The sequence below is a fragment of the Aedes aegypti genome, chromosome 3 (assembly GCF_002204515.2).
Source record: "Aedes aegypti strain LVP_AGWG chromosome 3, AaegL5.0 Primary Assembly, whole genome shotgun sequence".
NCBI classification, from domain to species: domain Eukaryota; kingdom Metazoa; phylum Arthropoda; class Insecta; order Diptera; family Culicidae; genus Aedes; species Aedes aegypti.
In genome coordinates this window covers 277,541,447-277,561,983 of record NC_035109.1, presented here as the reverse complement: position 1 = coordinate 277,561,983, position 20,537 = coordinate 277,541,447, and the positions used below count along the sequence as shown (strand labels likewise).

The 20,537-nt window shown below is 38.7% G+C and overlaps 1 protein-coding gene across 4 annotated transcripts in view; it reads left to right on the top strand.

The window, feature by feature from the left end:
• LOC5577136 (leucine-rich repeat neuronal protein 2) overlaps window positions 1-20,537 on the top strand; it is a 502,666-nt gene that overhangs the window by 321,409 nt on the left and 160,720 nt on the right. For all 4 annotated transcript variants that reach the window (XM_001663174.2, XM_021855555.1, XM_021855556.1 and 1 more), the window contains one exon: window positions 6,597-7,121. The gene's annotated coding sequence lies outside the window, so the exon portion shown is untranslated. The remainder of the gene's footprint in view (window positions 1-6,596; window positions 7,122-20,537) is intronic.

The window sequence follows — 20,537 nt, the reverse complement described above, 5'->3', positions numbered from 1 at the left end:
ATTAAACTGGCGTATATGCAGAGGTATATCCGGTCTACTGTGGGAGCCAGTTTAATGCATCATCTATTGCTCCTTCTTTCCCATAATTGGTCAGCATTCTGACGTGGCAGGTGCCATTGTTGCCTTAAATAGAAGATCACCAACACTTATACACTGAGAGTCATCTGGTTGGTTCTTTGTGTAAATGCAGCTGATCTTGCGGTACTGGCAACTGTGGGCGGCCAATCAAGCTCAAGCGTTGTTCCATCGTTGTTCACACACTCGATATGATATTTTAGCTAATCGATTCATTTTGGCAAAATGTGATCTACCATGCGGCTACATAGTTTTCTTTTCGGCGAGCGCTGGTAGAAAATATTTTTGATTGTGTGCCATAATACAAATCCCATATGGTACATACTCATGTATATTACCCCAATCACCACCCTATATTGCGTTAGATAGTGTTATTTTCAACAGGTTCCCTAGTTTTAGCACAATGTTTAATGTTGAAATTTTATAAGACAATCATGAGTATCTTTGCGCTTAACGAATGGTGTTTAGCTTTCAATGCGTAAAAACTTCATTTCATCACAAATGGAATCACGTACTCCATTCACGTCAATAGAACAATCGGAAGGTTTCAGCACAAAAGCTGTCCATTAATTCCAAATAGCAAAATTTTAGAGTCCTGTGTCTTGAATTCTAATGGCTTATTTAATTTAAAACTTTGGATAACTTAAACTGTTATTAGCAATCTTCCGAAGAATTTCGAACACAGAACATACTCAGGGTAGTTCAGAGAAATATGTATTAGAGTGGTTCAAAAAATCGTTTTTGCTCCACACCGCTCATTCGATTCTAGATCAAATTCTGAGTGTCTTCCCAAAATTTGAGCTCATTTGGATGAAAACCGAGATAACTAATTACTGAGGCGTCCGATTTAAAAACGGTCTTCGGCAAAGTTGTAGCTGATGAATGTATCTCACAGTATCAACGTAGCTCTAATCCCCAAGAGCACATGGGAAAACACTATGACCGATTGAATGAATTGCTTGCTTTTCCCATAGTAATTCCCATATAAACTTTGAAGGGCTTGTGCAGTCTCAATTTTCATCCAAATGAGCTCAAATTTTGAGAGGACACTCAGAATTTGATCTAGAATCGAATGAGCGGTGTGGAGCAAAAACAATTTTTTGAACCACTCTAGTATGTATATATGCATAGAATTTAACGGATGGTCTAAAAGTAGTCTAATAACAAACCACTAAACGATGGAAGTTGCCTTTTTTTTAATTGTCCGCGGAGGCACCAAACAAGGTTCCAAGCGTCTTCAGATAGTTTGTAGATATATACAAAAGTTAACAAGGGTTCTTTGGGTTTACAAGGGGCTTTCAAAGTGTTTCCAAGAATTTTCAGTAAAAGTCATTAGAGTCTAAGGCGTTAGAGAGCTGAAAGCTGTGTTTCAGGGAAACATTTGGAGTTTTCCAAAGCGTGTACAAAAGGATTCCAGGATTGAGGAATATTTTTATGGGTTTTGGATGGGGTTTCTAAGAATATCACCAGTTTCCAAGGGTTTCTTAAGAATTTCTAATGAATTTGAGATGTAAAGCTACATACTGACAAACACTTTGAAGCCCCTTGGATCCCATGTGAACCATTTAAGAATCACTGGAAAAACCTTCTTTGTGGCTTATAAGAACCGTTTGATCAGTCAAAAACTCCTTTGGAATCCGAATACCTTGTAATCTCTTGTAAACCTGTAAAATCTGTGTGAACTGTCTGGAAACTTTTAGAAGGCCATGACTTTCCTCCTTCGAAATACCTGAGCTTTATTTTCGTAGCTCCAAAACCGTATGAGTATTTATTGAATACCTTCTAAACCCAAGGACATTTTTAAGTATTCAAGCCAAATCATGATCATTAACCAAGCTCCACTGCATTTTCATTTATGTCTTTATAATTTTATAAGAACACTAATTTAAAGAAGCAGTACTCTTGAAATTGAAATGTAGGATCAAAGCCAAAAAAGAAAAGAACATTTTTAAGTAGATCATTTCAATGCACTACAATATCTTATTGCAATCCATTTGAAAATCGATTCAACTCCATCATACCATACAAATAAATCAATCCAAAAAGTGGACTTAACTTTCATCTCCAGTTTCTCGCTTTCCAAAGCCACGCAAAAGAAACTTATGCTAAAATATGAAAATATTTTACTTCCTGTTGCCTTCCTTTTCCTTTCCTGTTAGGTTTCAACGGTTGCTTACAGTTTGCACAGTCACACAGCAGCACAAAGTGCATCGCCGCTGGTCAAACCCACTCAGGCAGTAGCTTTCCAACTTTCATCCACGGAGGAATGAACGTTTCCGTCTCCACTTCTGCCCGAGCAGGAAAACATGGCAAACGAATACCATATTCTGGTATTAACTTTAAAAAAAGACATATCATGACAAGTGTTCCGAGATAAACAAGTTTTATTCAATAGTATAAAACACGTCCCTATCGAAGTCTTTTTCTATCTCTATCTGCAATCATGTACTTCGTTTTAGCAGAATTATTTATCATACCTCTCATCGCTGTCTTCCTCTTCAAAGGCACAAAGATCTAATCCGCTGACCTGTGATCCATTCCAATAAGGTCGATATTATGCTAATCTCTGCACGCCAGATTTCCTAACAGCACCCTCGAGTACAATGTTGAACAGTAAATTCGAAAATTACAAACGAGATTGGTATTCCGTCTGCAATCCAAACACTTGATTTCGAACCATACAGCACGTATCAGCCTAATTGGTTTCGCCGGAATACCATGCTTAGACATTATCTACTAGAGCTCATTTCTTTTCACTGTATTGTACGCTGCCTTAAAACTATTAACCAGATGGGAGTCTGAAAGTTATACTTCCGGATTTTGACTAGGATCATTCGCAAGCAGTGCCGTAGCGTGCGGTTGGCCAGGTTGGCACCCGCCAAGGGCGCCAACTTCTAGGGGGCGCCAAAATGCGTGACGTACTTGACGAAATTCAACAAGTTTCTTTTTAATGAGTGCATTTTCCACGTCACTGTTTCATCAAAAATCTTCGATATTAAGATATATCTCGCAATTCTCGCTGAAACCAGGCCGCCATCGGCACCCATCGTTAGAATTCCAATTTTATGTCACTGATCGCTAGCTTTCGATAAAACTTAAGGGTGGTCCTTTTTGTTTTCTCAAATTGGTGGACCCCTCGTACGCCAGCTAGCTAAACAGTTTGCAAAAAAGCCCATTTTTTGATAAATCTTGGGTATTTCTTCACGTGATATGTCTCATATTTCCCTTGGAACACATACCAAACTTAATGGCATCGTATAGAGAAAGGATATAGCTTTCATTTGAAGTTAAAAAAAATCCGGCGGCCATTTTAAATTTGGCCGCCATCTTGAATTTTGTTAGAAAAATCGTTTTTTCACAATTAGCGCACCGCTCGTTTTGAATTCTGAGATCACCATCAGAAAGCTGAGGAAAAATTGCGTAAGATAGGCTACAGAAACTAGGTGTGCAATGGTATTTACCCTATAATATGAACGATTTTCTAAAACATGTTCCACGATTTTGACGTATATGGCGAGTGCAATCAATGCAAACATCATTTTTTGTACAACAAAGATACAAGTTTTCTATAGTTGGTGTATTTTTCGAGTCAGATGAAGAATAGGAGTATTATTTAGAGTGATAAAATCTGGCGGCCATCTTGGATTTTGACGCCATCTTGATTTTGACTAGTAGAATGAATTTTTCACGTTCTCTATACGATGCCATTAAGTTTGGTATGTGTTCCAAGGGAAATATGAGACATATCACGTGAAGAAATACCCAAGATTTATCAAAAAATGGGCTTTTTTGCAAACTGTTTAGCTAGCTGGCGTACGAGGGGTCCACCAATTTGAGAAAACAAAAAGGACCACCCTTAAGTTTTATCGAAAGCTAGCGATCAGAGACATAAAATTGGAATTCTAACGATGGGTGCCGATGGCGGCCTGGTTTCAGCGAGAATTGCTCATATACAGTTGAAACTAATATTAGTCAAATTTTCATACATACCAAGCCATAATTTCAACAAAGAATTTTAGTCAGTCTTTCCACATTATCCAATGTGTGATTCTGACAAAATTTCAGGCGGGCTCTGGACCGAATTTTCAACAGATTCTTCGTTATCATGAGAATTCAGGCTGAATTTTCATAGAATCGAATTAAAAATTCTGATAAAATTATGAGTTTAATTCTCACAGAATCCCGAGCTGGTTTATCAATGAAATGCAAAAATGGCATCATCGGCTAGGCACTGAACTGAGATGTAGGCTCTGTCCCGATATGATAGGGGCGCCAAGAAGAAGGAGAATATTGAGGATTTTCTTGAAATATAATTTAAAATCTGCAGTTGTTATAACATACCGCTTTTCGATCAACAAAATAAATTATATTGAAGGAGTAAACTGAAAATTCATTTAGAAAAAATTGGCAAGGTCTACATGCATTTCTTATTTATGTTTAATACATCCGGGTAGATTCTGCAGATTATTTTCTGGCTATATGGAAGGAAATATATTGTAAAATATTGTAACTTCGTGGCTACCAATCAGCTCTCTTGAAAATAACATTTGAAACATGGTCTATGCTTTTTAACACAATTTAAAAAAATATTTTTCAAAACCTAGTTCAGAGCAGACATTTGAATTTGTAATACACAGTTTGTGGGTTTTTAAGAACATCTTTTAAATAAGTCACTCTATGATTTTGAAAGAATCTTTATTATAATGCATTTTTAGTGAAATCAAAAATTTGATCATGAAATAAAGGGCGCTTAAATAGTGGTTCGCCAAGGGCGCCAGGAGGCCACGCTACGGCTCTGTTCGCAAGGTAAACATCTGGTCAGTTGTTGAGCGGCCCTCACGAGAACCAGCCTGGTATTCGAAGACGAAGGTCTCCTCGAGCAGTCTCAGTCTGTTAAACAGAATGCGCGACAGTATTTTGCATTCAGCAAGATAGCAGGGTAACACTCTAGTCTGGGAACTTTCTTGTAAAATTGGCGCATGAGGCCATCCAACCAGCTGGTGGTCATTTCTTTATCCTCCTATACCTTTGAAAGTATTCGGTGGATCGATTGGTAAAGCTGCTCACTTCCGTGCTTGAGAAATACGATCGGGATCTTTAATGGTCGGTGGGTAGACAGCTTGATGACCAACCATCATCTTGTTTCTCGCTAAATTTCCATTTTCACCATTCAACAATTACTAAAAGTGTTCCTTTTACCTGCCAGCTACCGTCACTGGTAGAATATTGTGCCACATGCCGTTACGTTGACCGTTGCATAAAACCTCCACATATCGTTCCGGTTATAGCATTAACATCAGCTATCACATTTTCTTCATGCTTCAATTTATTTCTGCGGTGGATTCGCTTTTCTTAAGCTCTCGTTGCCACCACCCTCTCTCTATCGCTCTCTTTTTTGGCCGTGTACCGGTCACTAGAATACGGTTTCTGTTGGAATTTTTCATGCCCGTCACTCTTTGGCATTCTTCATCGAACCATTCGCTTTGCCTTCGTCGTCAAAGCTATTTTTGATAACAGGCATCTATAGTTATTCAAATAATAGGAAATAAAAAAAAAACTAGATTTTATAGTCCCGTTTGGTATGTGATCACAGACTTACTTTTGTCTTCTGATCGGGTGAAGAAGGCATCGAAAAGCCGGCGTAAAGTGACTCTAGTTTCACTCGGCTAGACACACTCAATTTTCCGTTTTCAACTGCACTGCACACGCACCATCCCTGAGCCAGTCATCCACTAGTAGAAACAGTAACGGCAGCGAGTGGACTCAGACCCCCCAGGGGGTTGGCGAGTTTCATCCCCTGCATTTTTCACATTATCACACCCTTTGGACAGTTGCAGCCAAACAAGAACCGAGGGAGCTTTTATCTTTTCGATTGCAATTCTTGGACGTCGTCTTCGCCGTCATCATCGCTACTCTTTTAGCGCGTTGTAGACGATGATGGTCCAGTAGATGGCAAATAAATTTAAAATACGATAGTTGTAGCTTTCAGTTGTGCCTTGAAGTTGAATGCATGATGGCGAGTCTTTTTTTTTTTTTCTTCTTTCGGCGTCTATGTTGAACCACGATTCGGGGATCAGAGCTCTCGGGGAGTCTGTCGTCCAATGCAGTTAGGGTAACGAACTGTAATAACTGCGCTTGAGTGAGGTCACGTCGTCCGATTGTGAGTGTGTCCGAGAAGTGGTTTGGAATTTATGGATTCGAAGCAAGATGTGCCATCTTGAGTTTGAAGATTTTGTTTTTTCAACTTGGAATCCATTTCTGAACCCTGCGATGATAATAATTGTGTTACTTTCTATTTTTAGTCCAACAAACTAGGTGAACTACACCATAGTTGGTTGAGATGGAAATCAATATAACAACCAGAGAAAATTTAGAAAAACTTCAACGCAAGATTATTTTTGTTAAAAAGCATTAAATTTTAAAAAACTTCTAATTCAGAAGCAAAACCACATTTCCACTTTCACCTTTTCATCTAAAAGTTCAAATTTTCTCTAATCTTTATTATTTCTATTTTCTTTCAGATAACAAAGCATAACTTTATGTTTACGATCTTGCACGACAGGGACAGCAACACTCACGGCGTCCAGTTCCCCAATGTTCAACCTTAAACCAAATGGGCAGCCATATTTTTGAAAAGGAAAGCAAACTCAAAACACACCCCACCGAAAAGCGTCTGGTCCGGCCTGTCGCACCCCAACAGCTCTTGCCTGGCTGCACAGATATTGAATATTTAAATTCAGGACCGTGAAATTGAAAGTGAACTTCCTGGACGAGTTGGAAGAAAGAAAAGCCGGAATCTAATAAGTGCTCGTGATTCTTGTGCTGCCACTTGGATTTTTAATAATTTTAACTTACGGACATTCTCGTTGGGGGCGTATGTTGGCATCGGCTTCCTGTTTTGCTACTCGGAGGGGGAAAAAGAAGTCCGGAACTATGTAAATAAATATCAAATTTATGCAAATGTGGCAAGCGAAGATAACGAGGATACGACAACACTAAATCTGGATCTTAACTGAGCAGAACCAAATGGCAGCCGTGATTTGAAGGTGAGTTTTGGGCCCGATTAAATTTTCAGGTAATCCTTGGGGGGACTGTTGTTCCATTCATATTCATGGCTTTGCGAGTTGAGATTGGTCTACAAGAGGTGGAGAAAAATGAAATAATGTCCATTTTAGACGAATGACGAATGGGTAGCGATTAGTAGGAATGTTTCACTGGGGCCATATTTATTTGCTTGCCCGTTCATTTTTCTGATCATTCGTTCTTTACGTTTTTCATTTGGTCGATGTTCAGAGAGAGCGGATTAGATGATTTTTTGGTGTTCTAAAGATACGGTAAAAGCTTCACAAAATTTGAATTTGCTGATATTATTTTGATACAGATGCATCTATTTGCTAATGCATGCTAATATGTTCCATTATTACGGCATATAATGCAAAAAATAGATATTTCAAATGACTGGTATTCGTTTTTTTGAGGCCTGAAAAAGCACTTGGTTCAATTTTAATTTAATTAATTCATAACGCGTGGTAAAGATGGGTAAATTATGAAAAAAAAATCCACGTGCTCGGTTGGGATTTGAACCCAGGACTCTTGTATGCTAGACGAACACTTTACCAACTAAGCTACCGAGCCACTTGGTGACCTAATAACTAAGAAGGTTGAAAGTTTCGAATACGTCGTTTTAGTTTAGTCTCGTCGCAAAAATGATGTATAATTACATCATTCAAAAGTATAAACCAGCCAGCTACGGCTGACCGGAATTTGAATCCTGGTCCAGCGAGTGAGAGCTGTGTCAAATACCTCTCGATTATTTCACCACGCTGAAATGCGACGAAATGTCTGTTCGACCAAATGTACTTTCGACCAAACGTCATTCGACCAAATGTCATAGATTCGCTTGAAACCCATTTTCGGTCCACAGTAGGGCAAAAGTTCGATCTATATACACAAAGGTTTTTTACACGTTTTTTTGCACGGTTTTTTTACACATATTCCGATATTAACACGTTTTGATTCTTATGTACACGGATTCCAGAACTAACACGGTTTCTTTAACACGGATTTACACGGATTTTTTTTACATGGTACGTATACTGCCGTTATACGCATAATTGTCCCATGTTACTTTTTGTGCATTTTGACTTTTTGTCATTAAACAGTTTATTTTTACGTATAGTTTTAGAAAACACACACCAAAAATTTACTTTGTTCGGAAACTCAATGAAAAGCAAGCCAAGTCAATTTGTCCCATTGTTGAATTTCTACGCATAACTGTCCCACTACTGTATTTCTACGCATAACTGTCACACTATACAATTCGCTGCGTTGATCTCGAACAAAATAGTCAGTAGGCAGTTTTGAATTAGCTGGTATTTGGGAAAATCGTTTTGAACACCTTCTTACGTTGGATTTACATCCCATGTGGAACACAACCTGTTTTTTTTTATTTTCGAGTCCAAGGCTTGCGAAAAATCAACTTCATGTTTTCGAATGTTTTTGGATGACTTAGCCACATGTCGGATTGTTCCGAATTCCCGGTTCCCTGGGGGAAATGGCCTCTAAACCATCGATTCTGAAATCTAGCTGGCAACATCAAACTACATAAATTCCCAAATCAAGGCTAAATAAAGGTAATTCTTGGATAACTTAATAACATGCCAGGTTGTTTAAGGAGTGTATCGAAAAGTAGTCGCAAACATTCAAAACAATCTCAAAAAAAGGGTTGAACCTACAAACAATTTTTTGATGAAAAATGCTTTACAATGTATTTAAAAAAATATGATGCGGTGATATTGTTTTAATAAAGTGCCATTTTGCATGATAATTTTGCAAATTACTAACAGATGTCGATGAAAATCTTGCACACCTCTGAAAAAATTGATATGTTAATAAATGTGTTAAATTTGAATAAAAAATGGTTTTTGTTTATGCTAATATATTCTGTGCCACAACTCTCATGACATAGTGTAAAAAATATTTTGAAAAATTGATTAACAAGCATTTGAAAGCAAATACAAAAATCTAAAAAAGTCGATTTTTAAGGACCTTGTTTTTTTGATTTTTTCTTTCTACACGTTAATGGTAATATCGAACGATTGTAACGAATAAAAATTGTTTTTTGATTGGAAAAGTTTGTTTGCATATTTATGAAGTAACGTAAGCAAAAAAATGTTACTCTATATAATTACCGCTATATATGACAGAGTTTCAAAAGTTGATTATACAAAAGTGACTTTCTAAAACCGACCTTGTTCCAATAATTGAGCTTTTTAAGAGCAATAATTCATAGTTTGAATTTATTTTTACGTGCTGTGTGAAGTAAACATATTTTCCGAGAAGAATAAGCTTTTCATCTTATTTTGTTTGATATACATTTTATTCAATACAAATCATCGAATCTTCAAAAGACACTTCAAAAATGTAATTTTGTGCAAAATTTTATTTTCCATACTTTATAAACCTTGTTGTATTTATATTAGTATATATATTAGTATTTATATATATTATATTATATTATATTGTATTTATATTGTTGCTTCAAAATTTGATGAAATATTGAAGATTTGTGTGAAAAAAGCTTTTAAAAAGATGAACTATCCTCTGAGATATACCGTTTTGAATGTTTGTGACTACTTTTCGATACACCCCTTAGGGTACCCTGTTCTCCAGAAGAGGTGGTTATTATATTGGCGATTCTGAGACCTATCTTGCGACACATGAAACTTGATGAAGTCAAGAAGAAGTCAAAGTCATGTCAAAAGAAGAATAGTTCAAGAGGTTTTGGGTGACCTGGCCACATACTGGGTTATTCTGGGTAATTGGTTCTTCGATGCAAGTGGCAAATATGTTGATGGTTCTGAAGCTTTATTTGCGATGTATCAAAAATCATGATTTTGCAAACCAAGTCCAAAGAAATGTCAAATCGTGTGAAGATTTGTGTCGAAAATTTTGAGTTAAATATTCACTCCGCAAAATAACCTTGAATTCGCAGATGAGTTTCTGTCAAGCCTGCAGCTGGAAGAGTCGAAATATTAATTTATAACATCTTATAAACTTTCTAACTTACTCATCCACTCTTTCTTTCACTAACTCATACATTGTCTCATTATCACACATACAGAAAACTATGTTTTCCATCCCAAACTATAAAATCGTATTTCTTCACTTCCCCCCCTCCGTTTGGCACATGTCACTTGAGCCGTCATTAGGTGCCTTAAGATAGTCCTGAGGATATACGTCCGCTACACTCGGTACAATCTATACGTAAGAACGGTCATCTGCAGCATTACGCTTAGCACATAATTGGTCACTAATATCAGTGGGACTGTTATGCGTAGAAATTCACCAAAAACCCCGTATTTCTAGGCATAACAGTCCCACTTTGAATTTCGTAGCTAAATTTACTTTATTCCCATAATAAAAACTCTTGACTCTAATGAACACGCTATTCTTTATACTGTTGTAAAGATTTTAATTTAATTTAGCACACACCTGGTCAATACGAGGCCTAAATGTGTGAAAATCTTTAAATGCGTTTTTCTCGATTGCATATTTTGGAACATGGGACGATTATGCGTAGAACGGCAGTATACCCCGTGTAAAAAAAAACCTTAGTGTATTATCTTTGAATTTAGTGAAATATGCCTGATCGTGCTAAAAAACAACACAAAAATTTCAGGTTTTACCAATGTTCTGTTCAGTTCACTATTAATTCACACACACTAATTCTGTTCTGGTCAAATTTCTGATAGAAGTTTAGTGTATTTTTTCTGCGAACACCAGTTAATACCTGCTAGAAGACATTCCTATCATAGAAGTATCGATATAGTGTTTAGGTCAGCAAACCGTTGCTCCATAATAGTATTGAATTCTTGCCACAGCAGTGGGGCAAAAATTTTAGAGCTGTTATAACTTAACACGTTTACATATTTTGGCACAAGTTTGTTCAGCGAAATTGTCGCCAATATGTTGAAGGCTCACTGTTTGGTTTTTATTTCTTTTCAACTGTTATAGTGTTTTTGGAAGTATTGAGGTCGAGGGTTTGCCTCACCTTAAACTATGTATTTTATTGAGCAGACATTACCTAGCGTTGTCATGTTCTTCTTTCTTCCTTATCTTTCTTGCGTTACGTCGTAACTGCACAGCATAAAATAATTTGTAACATCATGTCATTTTAGATGCAAATCAGTCTCGTCGCAAATATGGTATACAATTACATATTTTAAACGTATCGAACCAGCTGGTGACTGCGGAAGATCGGGTTCAGGCAATCGATAGAATCAGATTGAGAAGCTAACAAAAAAGATGTAAAAGTTCAACCGGGAATTGAACCATGATCCAGTGCTTGGAATGGTAATAGTAGTAGACTTGAATTTCGCGAAAATCACGTGGATTTCCCAGTACAGTAGTTCAAAAACGTGAATCTCATCAAGTAGCCTATGTTGGGTGCATGAATTTTCTAAATCGTTAGTGTCATTGAAGGCTCTAAATGCGGGAAATAGAACATTTTTCTACAGTAATTTTGGGTTGCCCTTAGCAACGGGTGTTTTTTAATTTTCAAGGCACTTTGCCTACAGCAGCGATAGGCGTGAGTTTCACTGGCTTCGCTGACTGAGATTGGCTTTGTTTGGCTACTGTAGAATAAATTTCAGATTTTTTCCCAACCCTGCCATGATCTAATGAGTGAGAATCGTGTCTCATACACCTCGGTCATTCCACCACACATAAGGTGAAAGTTTTAGGTGACTGTTCGAAATGAGTTTCTTTGCATTTTGGTCGATCAATTGTGTTTACGTTTTGAGCGTAATATTGTTGTAAAATGAATGTGATAATATTCACTTACGCTCATTTCTTGATACATCGCAAAAAATTACGTCAGCCGATCTTATTTTCTTTTTTGCTGTGTATGACAAAGCCTCTTATTTAGTAAGTGTGCTTATAAGTACTACATACTGAGAGGCTTTTTTTGCCAATTGCTAAATCGATATATTTTATAACCCGCAGGATTTTTTCAGTTCCTCCAAATTCCCATACATCATGCTCTCCATAAGTAGATATATCCATAACTCGATGTCTGTTCTAGTTTAGCAAATTTCCCTCCAAAGCGCGCCGTCCTTAAACAAGATAACGCTCGAAGGGGAGTGGGGAGGTGGAGCGTTACGACTCATACCAAATTTTGAAAACAGTCATACAAAAAGCGTTACTTAGGGGAAGAGGGTCTTTAATTTTCAATTTTACAGTTACGTTATCAATGAATGCTGCCTTAGTCGATATTTACTTAAAAATCCTTCTCATTCCGTGATGCTTTGCAATGAAAGTTGAAACACATGAAAATAAAAATATTGATTGTCAGTAAAGTTAACATATTTTTTAAGCGATATGCAACAAATTGACAGATAACGTTCATAAATATTTTCAACAAAAATAGTATTACTTGCTCACGAAAGAGATCATAAGAGTATAAGAAATACAGCAATTTGTTAGATTGATTGAAGATTTTTTGTTTCGGTATAGATTATCGATTATTATATAAGTAGATTATCCTCTGAAAATCGATTTGTGGAGATTCAACTGCAGTTGCCTTTTTAATAAATGTTTTTAGCATGGTTAGAAAAACATATGGTTACACAATTATTTTCTGCAACAATGTTTGTAGATCTTCTGAGATGTACACAAGAATTATTTTAGATGAGTATTGCTCAAGGTTGGTAAATGGCTGAGCATGGCGTACCATTGGAACCACGCGTGCCTTCTTCTTCTTTCTGGCATTACGTCCCCTACTGGGACAGAGCCTGCTTCTCAGCTTAGTGTTCTTATGAGCACTTCCACAGTTTTTAACTGAGAGCTTACTGTGCCAATGACCATTTTTTTTGCATGAGTTTATCGTGTGGCAGGTACGAAGATACTCTATGCCCTGGGAAGTTGGTAAAATTTCCTAACCGAAAAGATCCTCGACCGGTGGGATTCGAACCCACGACCATCAGCTTGGTCTTGCTGAATAGCTGCGCGTTTACCGCTACGGCTATCTGGGCCCCGCGTACCTACAGGAATAAAATAGACCCCAACTCCTATCACTACCTCCTCGCGGTACTGGCTGAGGTATGAGTAACCTTAGGGAAGATCTGGTAACCAATCCCGCGCCGGTGGGTACTTTGGTCGTATGCTGACAGGGAAAGGGGGTTTACTTTAGCTTTTGCTTCAGCAAATCTAAAGCGTTTGAACTCCATGTCAGGAGCGGCTCACAACAGCGTCTGTTCCTTATGTCAGGGGCGGCTGATCATCGTCCCAGTGCCAAAGAAGGATTCTAAACTTAACTGCACACTATGGTCCTTCGAACATTTAGGGGGAATGGTCCTCCGGAAATCTAGGGGGTTGGACCTATCGTGGCGCTAACATCGACTCTGACCACTATCTGGTGATGGTTGAACTGCGCCCAAAACTCTCCGTCGTTAACAACGTAATAAACTTACGGTATCGACGGCTGCCCCGGTACGACCTAGAGCAGCTCAAGCATCCGGATGTCGCAGCGGCATACGCGCAGCACCTCGATGCTACATTACCGGAAAAGGGTGAGCTGGATGAAGCCCCTCTTGAGGATTACTGGAGTACAGTGAAGCCAGCCATCAACAATGCAGCTGAGAGCAACGTCGTGGGACGGAGTCGACGGAACGATTGGTTCGACGAGGAATGTAGGCAGATTCTGGAGGAGAAGAACGCAGCGCGGGTGGTCATGCTGCAGCAGAGACCCGGCAGAACGTGGAGCGTTATAGACGGAAACGGCAACAGCAGACCCTTTCGGAAAAAAAAAACATCGCCTGGAGGAAACGGAGTTTGAGGAGATGGAACAGCTGTGCCGGTCTCAAGAAACACGTAAGTTCTATCAGAAGCTCAACGCATCCCGCAACGGCTTCGTGCCGCGAGCCGAGATGTGCAGGGATATGGATGCGAGCATTTTGACGGACGAGCGTGAGGTGATCGAAAGGTGGAAGCAGCACTGCGACGAGCACCTAAACGGCGCTAAGTGCACAGGAAACTGAGGTCGGGATAACGGAGCAACTGCCTTCGGGCGATGGAAACCAACCAGCACCCAACTTTGAAAGAGTTTAAAGATGCCATTCACCAGCTCAAGGACAATAAAGCAACAATAAAGGATGGTATCGGAGCTGAACTTATAAAGATGGACCCGTAGAGGCTGGCCATTTGTTTGCACCGGCTGATAGGCACAATCTGGGAAACAGAACAGCTACCGGAGGAGTGGAAGGAAGGGGTGATATGCTCCATCTACAAGAAAGGCGACATGTTAGATTGTGAAAACTTTCAAGCGATCACCATTCTAAATGCGGCGTGGTGGGGCCAAGGGCGACAGGGCTCGCCTAGGTAGCAGTTTTATGATGGACGGGGATACGTTCGAGGTAGTCGACGAGTTCGTCTACCTTGGATCCTTGCTGACAGCTGACAAAAGCTGCAGTCAAAAAAGATTCACACTCGCACCAAATGTATCATAAGGCCGGTAGTCCTCTACGGGCATGAAACGAGGACGATGCTCGAGGAGAACTTGCAAGTACTTGGAGTCTTCGAACGTCGGGTGCTTAGGACGATCTTTGGCGGTGTGCAGGAAAACGGTTTGTGGCGGCGAAGGATGAACCATGAGCTCGCCCAATTCTACGGCGAACCCATTATCCAGAAGGTGGCAAAAACTGTAAGGATACGATGGGCAGGGCATGTTGCAAGAATGCCGGACAGCAACCCTGCAAAGATGGTGTTCGCTTCGGATCCGGTTGGTACAAGAAAGCGTGGAGCACGGCGAGCTAGGTGGGCGGACCAAGTGCGTATAGATTTGGCGAGCGTGGGTCAGAAACGAGAATGGAGAGATACGGCCACGAACCGAGTACTGTGGCGTGAAATTTTTGATTCAGTGTTATCTGTTTAGATTACCCAAAACGCGGGTAGATCACCTTTTCGAGGTGCGTTATGGGGTGAAGATGTACCAATGAACCCTAGTCCTGACTGCTTCAAACGAAGAGAACAGGATGCTATAGTAATCAAAGGAACACTATTAGTCCTTGTTACATTTTAAACCTAGTTAAAATTGGCAAGTCTCGGTTTTCCAGTAGGCGAGAATAACCTTGAGACAAGGATAAAAATAAGTCGAATTCAACAAGTTGTTTTCTAATCTTTTATGTATTGTTCTCTAGTTTGAAGAAGTAAGGACTAGGATTCTGATGCATGGACAATATCGGTGTCACTTCCAAGGGATCCGATTTTGACTGATAAAGGGGCGTGCCTGCGGAGAGTGTACCCACCACACCCTTCGAAGGGTTTAAAAAGCGGAACCTTTCAATTAGAATCCTATCCTGTGATCAAGTTGGGAATGACAACTGTAAAAAAACGAATACCTTATCACTTCTCGATAGTGACAAAGTAACACGACATGCACTATACAAAGGACACGGGATCTACTACAATAGATCAAATATTGGTCGCAGTGGTTTATGTTCCGAACAGGAAAAAAAAAATTGTTTAGATGTTAATTAAATATAAGAAATGAGGGTTTCTGATTTTTACGCGTGTGAAGAAGGCCCCCCTAAACCATTTGATGTTCAGTTACAATTAACATTACAACAAGCTTGATAACTGAATTGGATTCGAACCAATTCAAAACCTTTTCATACTCCAATTTGTCTAGACAACAGCCTGTCACTTGAACTGATGGGGTACAAACTCATGTCCACTCCCCACAATCGACAACATGTTTGTAGTCTGCAGTACCGTACTTTATGACACGCGTCCGCTGTTGACAGATGCTGGTCAACTCCACAAATGGTGATAAATTGACTGACTAAACAACGCCACCCCTGCATTAGCCGCATCCATTTGCAACCCACCCGCGTTCCGTTGTTTTTTTTTATGGCGGTTATGATGATCCGGAAATATGGCTCACCGGTCGTAACAAATTTGCAGCGTTGTCATTTCTGTACCATCCCCTCGTCAACCTAGCCTGAACGCATCACTGGGCACAGTGGCTCAAAGCTGGTCAAAAAATAAGAAAATGATTAGGTTAGAATTGATAGCAAAGAATTTGAGAATGTCAACATGTGTATAATACTGAACTTCTTCAATAAATTTACAAGTATGTGATGTCAATAAATTAGGATTTTTGATTTTTTGTTTTAAGTGGGATTTGGGGCCTTCCTTAGCCGCGGCTACAAAGCAAAGCCATGCTGAAGGTGTCTGGGTTCGATTCCCAGTCGGAAATTTCCTTGACTTTCCTGGGCATAGAGTAGAATCGTGCGGCAGGTAACATATTGATACGAATGCGAAAATGGCAACTTTAGCAAAGAAAGCTCTCTGTTAATAACTGTGGAAGTGCACATAAGAATACTAAGCTGAGAAGCAGGCGCTGTCCCAGTGAGGATATAATGCACATGAAAAAACAGAAATGGGATTTGTTCTATTGGCCAGCATTTGTATGGAGTGCAGCCACTGTGCAGCGGTCCTCCCTTGTTTGATGGAGGCACTATCGGAGCTTCAGCTCCCTAGAAGCACCTTGCACACTTTTATTCGACACATTTTCCCCGCACGAAGTGATAAAAACAGAAATAATGCTCAGTAGGGGAAGAGAGATGAAGTGGGGTCGTACTTTCATAGTGCTATTTATATTCCGTCCTGGCTGGTTTCGTTTTTTTATGAGCAACCGAATGGGAAAGCTTATTGACTGATGGATGACAGAAGCGAAAAATTTATGTCGCGCCGAAGGATAATTTCCGGATCATTTCTCTCAAGATGGTGCAACTAGTGAAGGATTCGTTCGAAATTGGTGTTTCGCTAAGTTTAAAGACCATATGAGAAAATTATACGGAAGCAAACTTGAGATGAAAATAGGTTTTTTGGCATATTGGCAGACAATAGCAATTATTACACACAGATAATGTGAGTGAGCAGCGACAAAATATACGTTCTTAACAAGAAAATATTCTTGTTCAAGGAAATCATTTGTTGTTCTATTCAGAGCTTTCTTCCTGGTATCACAACAGCTTGTCCATACAGCATACAATATGGCTGGCCTGAAAATTTGTTTGAATATCAAAAGCTTGTTCTGAAGACAAGGTTTTGAATTTCTATTAATAAGGGCATAGAGACATTTTACATATTGATTACATTTGGCTTGAATGTGATTTTTGAAAGTTAAATTCTAGCATGAGCCCTAGATACTTAACTTCATCTGACCAATTTATTGGAACCCCTCTCATCGTGACAACATGTCTACTTGAAGGTTTCAAATAAAGAGCTTTTGGTTTATGTGGGAATATTATTAGTTGAGTTTTGGAAGCATTAGGAGAAGTCTTCTATTTTTGCATGTATGAAGAAAAAATATCCAAACTTTTTTGCAATCGACTACAGATGACACGCAGGCTTCGTCCTTTGGCGGAGAGGCCTGTGTCATCCGCAAACAAAGATTTTTGACATCCCTGAGGTAACTCAGGTAAGTCAGATGTGAAAATATTGTATAATATTGGTCCCAAAATGCTGCCTTGAGGAACAACAGCTCTTACAGGAAGTCTTTCAGATCTGGAGTTCTGATAATTAACCTGAAGTGTACGATTTGCCAGATAACTTTGGATTTTTCTAACAATGTATGTTGGGAAATTAAAATTTTTCAATTTTACAATCAAACCTTCATGCCAAACACTGTCGAATGCTTTTTCTATGTCTATAAAAGCAAGACCAGTAGAATAGCCTTCAGATCTATTGGAACGGATCAAATTTGTTACACGTAAAAGTTGATCAGTGGTCGAATGTCCATGGCGGAATCCGAACTGTTCATTGGCAAAAATTGAATTTTCGTTGATGTGGGCCATCATTCTGTTCAAAATAACCTTTTCAAAAAGTTTACTGATGGAGAAAAGCAAATTGATTGGACGATAGCTAGAAGCTTCTGCAGGATTTTTGTCTGGTTTTAAAATTGGAACAACCTTAGCATTTTTCCATTTGTCAGGAAAATATGCTAATTGAAAACATTTGTTAAATATATCAACTAAAAATGATAAGCTACTTTCTGGAAGTTTCTTGATGAGGATGTAGAAAATTCCACCATCGCCAGGAGCTTTCATATGATTGATTTTTTTTTTAAATAGTTCTCACTTCTTCCAAATCAGTCTCCCAGGCATTTTCGAGAACGTTCTCTTGATTGAGAATATTTTCGAAGTCCTGAGTAACTTGATTTTCAATTGGACTAGTAAGCCCTAAATTAAAATTGTGCGCGCATTCAAACTGCATAGCAAGTTTTGAGCTTATTTGCAATTAGTTAGTAATAATTTGTTTTCCTCTTTCAATGCCGGTATTTGCTTCTGAGGTTTTTTCAAAATTAAAAATAATTTCCGAAAGGCCTTAGAGCCAGGCTCCAATTGAGAAAATTTATTTTTAAAATTCTTGATTTCTTTCTGCAAATCCTGCCATATAATTTTCATAGCAGGATCGCGAGTGCGTTGAAATTGCCTTCTCTTCACGTTTTTAAGGCGGATCAAGAGTTTAAGATTATCGTCTATAATCACAGATTCAAATTTCACATTTTGGATTTGCAATGCTCCTGGCTCCCACAATCGAATTTGTTAAAGTTTCAAGAGCATTGTCAATATCGAGTTTTGTTTGTAAAGAAATGTTAACATCAGGATTAGAGTCAATATTTGTTTCATATATATTGCAGTCGGCTCGAAAATAATTGAAATTGGAGCTGATAGGATTGAGAATCGCTTCATGAGATATTTGAAATGTAACAGGGACACGATCAGAATAAAAATCAGCATGAGTAACTAATTGGCTACAAAGATGACTAGAGTCGGTTAAGACCAAGTCAATCGTAGATGGATTTCTAGAAGAGGAAAAACATGGAGGCCTATCAGGGTATTGAATTGAGAAATATCCTGAAGAGCACTCATCAAATAAATTCTGCCGTTGGAATTACTTTGAGAATTATTCCATGACCGGTCTTTAGCATTAAAGTCAACAATGACAAATTTTTTTGACTTATTGCGAGTCAAGTTTCGCTAGTCAGTTTCGAGTAAATTAACATTAAAAAGGCAAATAGGCAGCTATGAAAGTATATTCACCAAGCTGTGTTTCTCCATAAATACCTAAAATTTTAAAAACTTTAGTTTCAAATGACGAAAAAAGTTGATGTTTTATACTCATATGAATGATGATTGCAACTCCCCCACATGCCCCAACAAGTCAATCATTACAATAAACAAAATATTAGGGATCTCTTTTGAGTTTAGATCCAGGTTTCAAATACGTTTCAGTTATAACTGCTATGTGCACGTTATTAGTTGTAAGAAAATTAAACAGCTCTTGCTCTTTACCATTCAAAGAACGAGCACTCCAATTTAAAATATTTAAATTATTATTTGGATCCATTAGAAAAATGTAATCCAATAGAAATTTGAAAAGTAAATTTTACACCTACTTGGACTGCTTCAGTTATCGTAACAGCTATTATCTTTCATCTGCCTGGCACGAGCCTCAATGACTCTCTTGCGTGAAGGGCAAGCCCAAAAATTTGACTTATGATTGCCACCGCAATTTAAACATATAAGCTTAGTGGTATCTTCCTTCACTGAACAGACGTCCTTAGTGTTAGAAGAACCTCCGCAAATCATGCATTTAGCATCCATGCGGAAACTTTTTGTATCATGACCCAACTTTTGGCACCGACGGCACTGAGTGGGGTTCTGGTAATTTCCTCCAGGTTTCTGGAAATGTTCCCATGTCACACGGACATCGAACATAAGTCTTGCTTTTTCTAAAGCTTTAATATAATTTAGTTCTTTTTTATTAAAGTGAACTAAATAATATTCTTGAGAAAGCCCTTTCCGAACAATGCCAGATTGGGTTCTCTTTTTCATAATGATTACTTGGACTGGGGAAAACCCAAGTAAATCATTTATTCCATTTTTGATCTCTTCAGGTGACTTATAGTTAGTTGAGAGACCTTTCAAGACGACTTTGAACAAACGTTCAGTTTTGTCGTCATAAGTAAAAAATTTGTGCTTCTTCTCTTCAATATGTTTGAGAAGAAGTTCGCGATCTTTAAGAGTTTCCGGCAAAACGCGACAGTCTCCTTTCTTTGCGATTTGGAAGGAAACCTTGAATTACCTAATGTGGTTCAAGATCTCCTGCCTAAATCCCCCAAATTTGGAACAACTGACCACGATAGGCGGCACTCTTTGCTTTCTCACTTGAATCAAAGAGCCTGGGCTAGAGGCTGCTTCGATTTGGTGTTCGGAAAATTTGTCTAGAGCATCGACATGATTGCTCATTTCGATACAATTATTCATTTCACCCTTGGAAGAAAGTTCGCATTCCGAAGAAACGTCCTTTCTTCCATTCTTGCCACGTTTAGTGACAGTTTTAAATCGCACTTTTTTGGAAGGAAGTTGTGAATTCAGAGATTCACCCTTCCT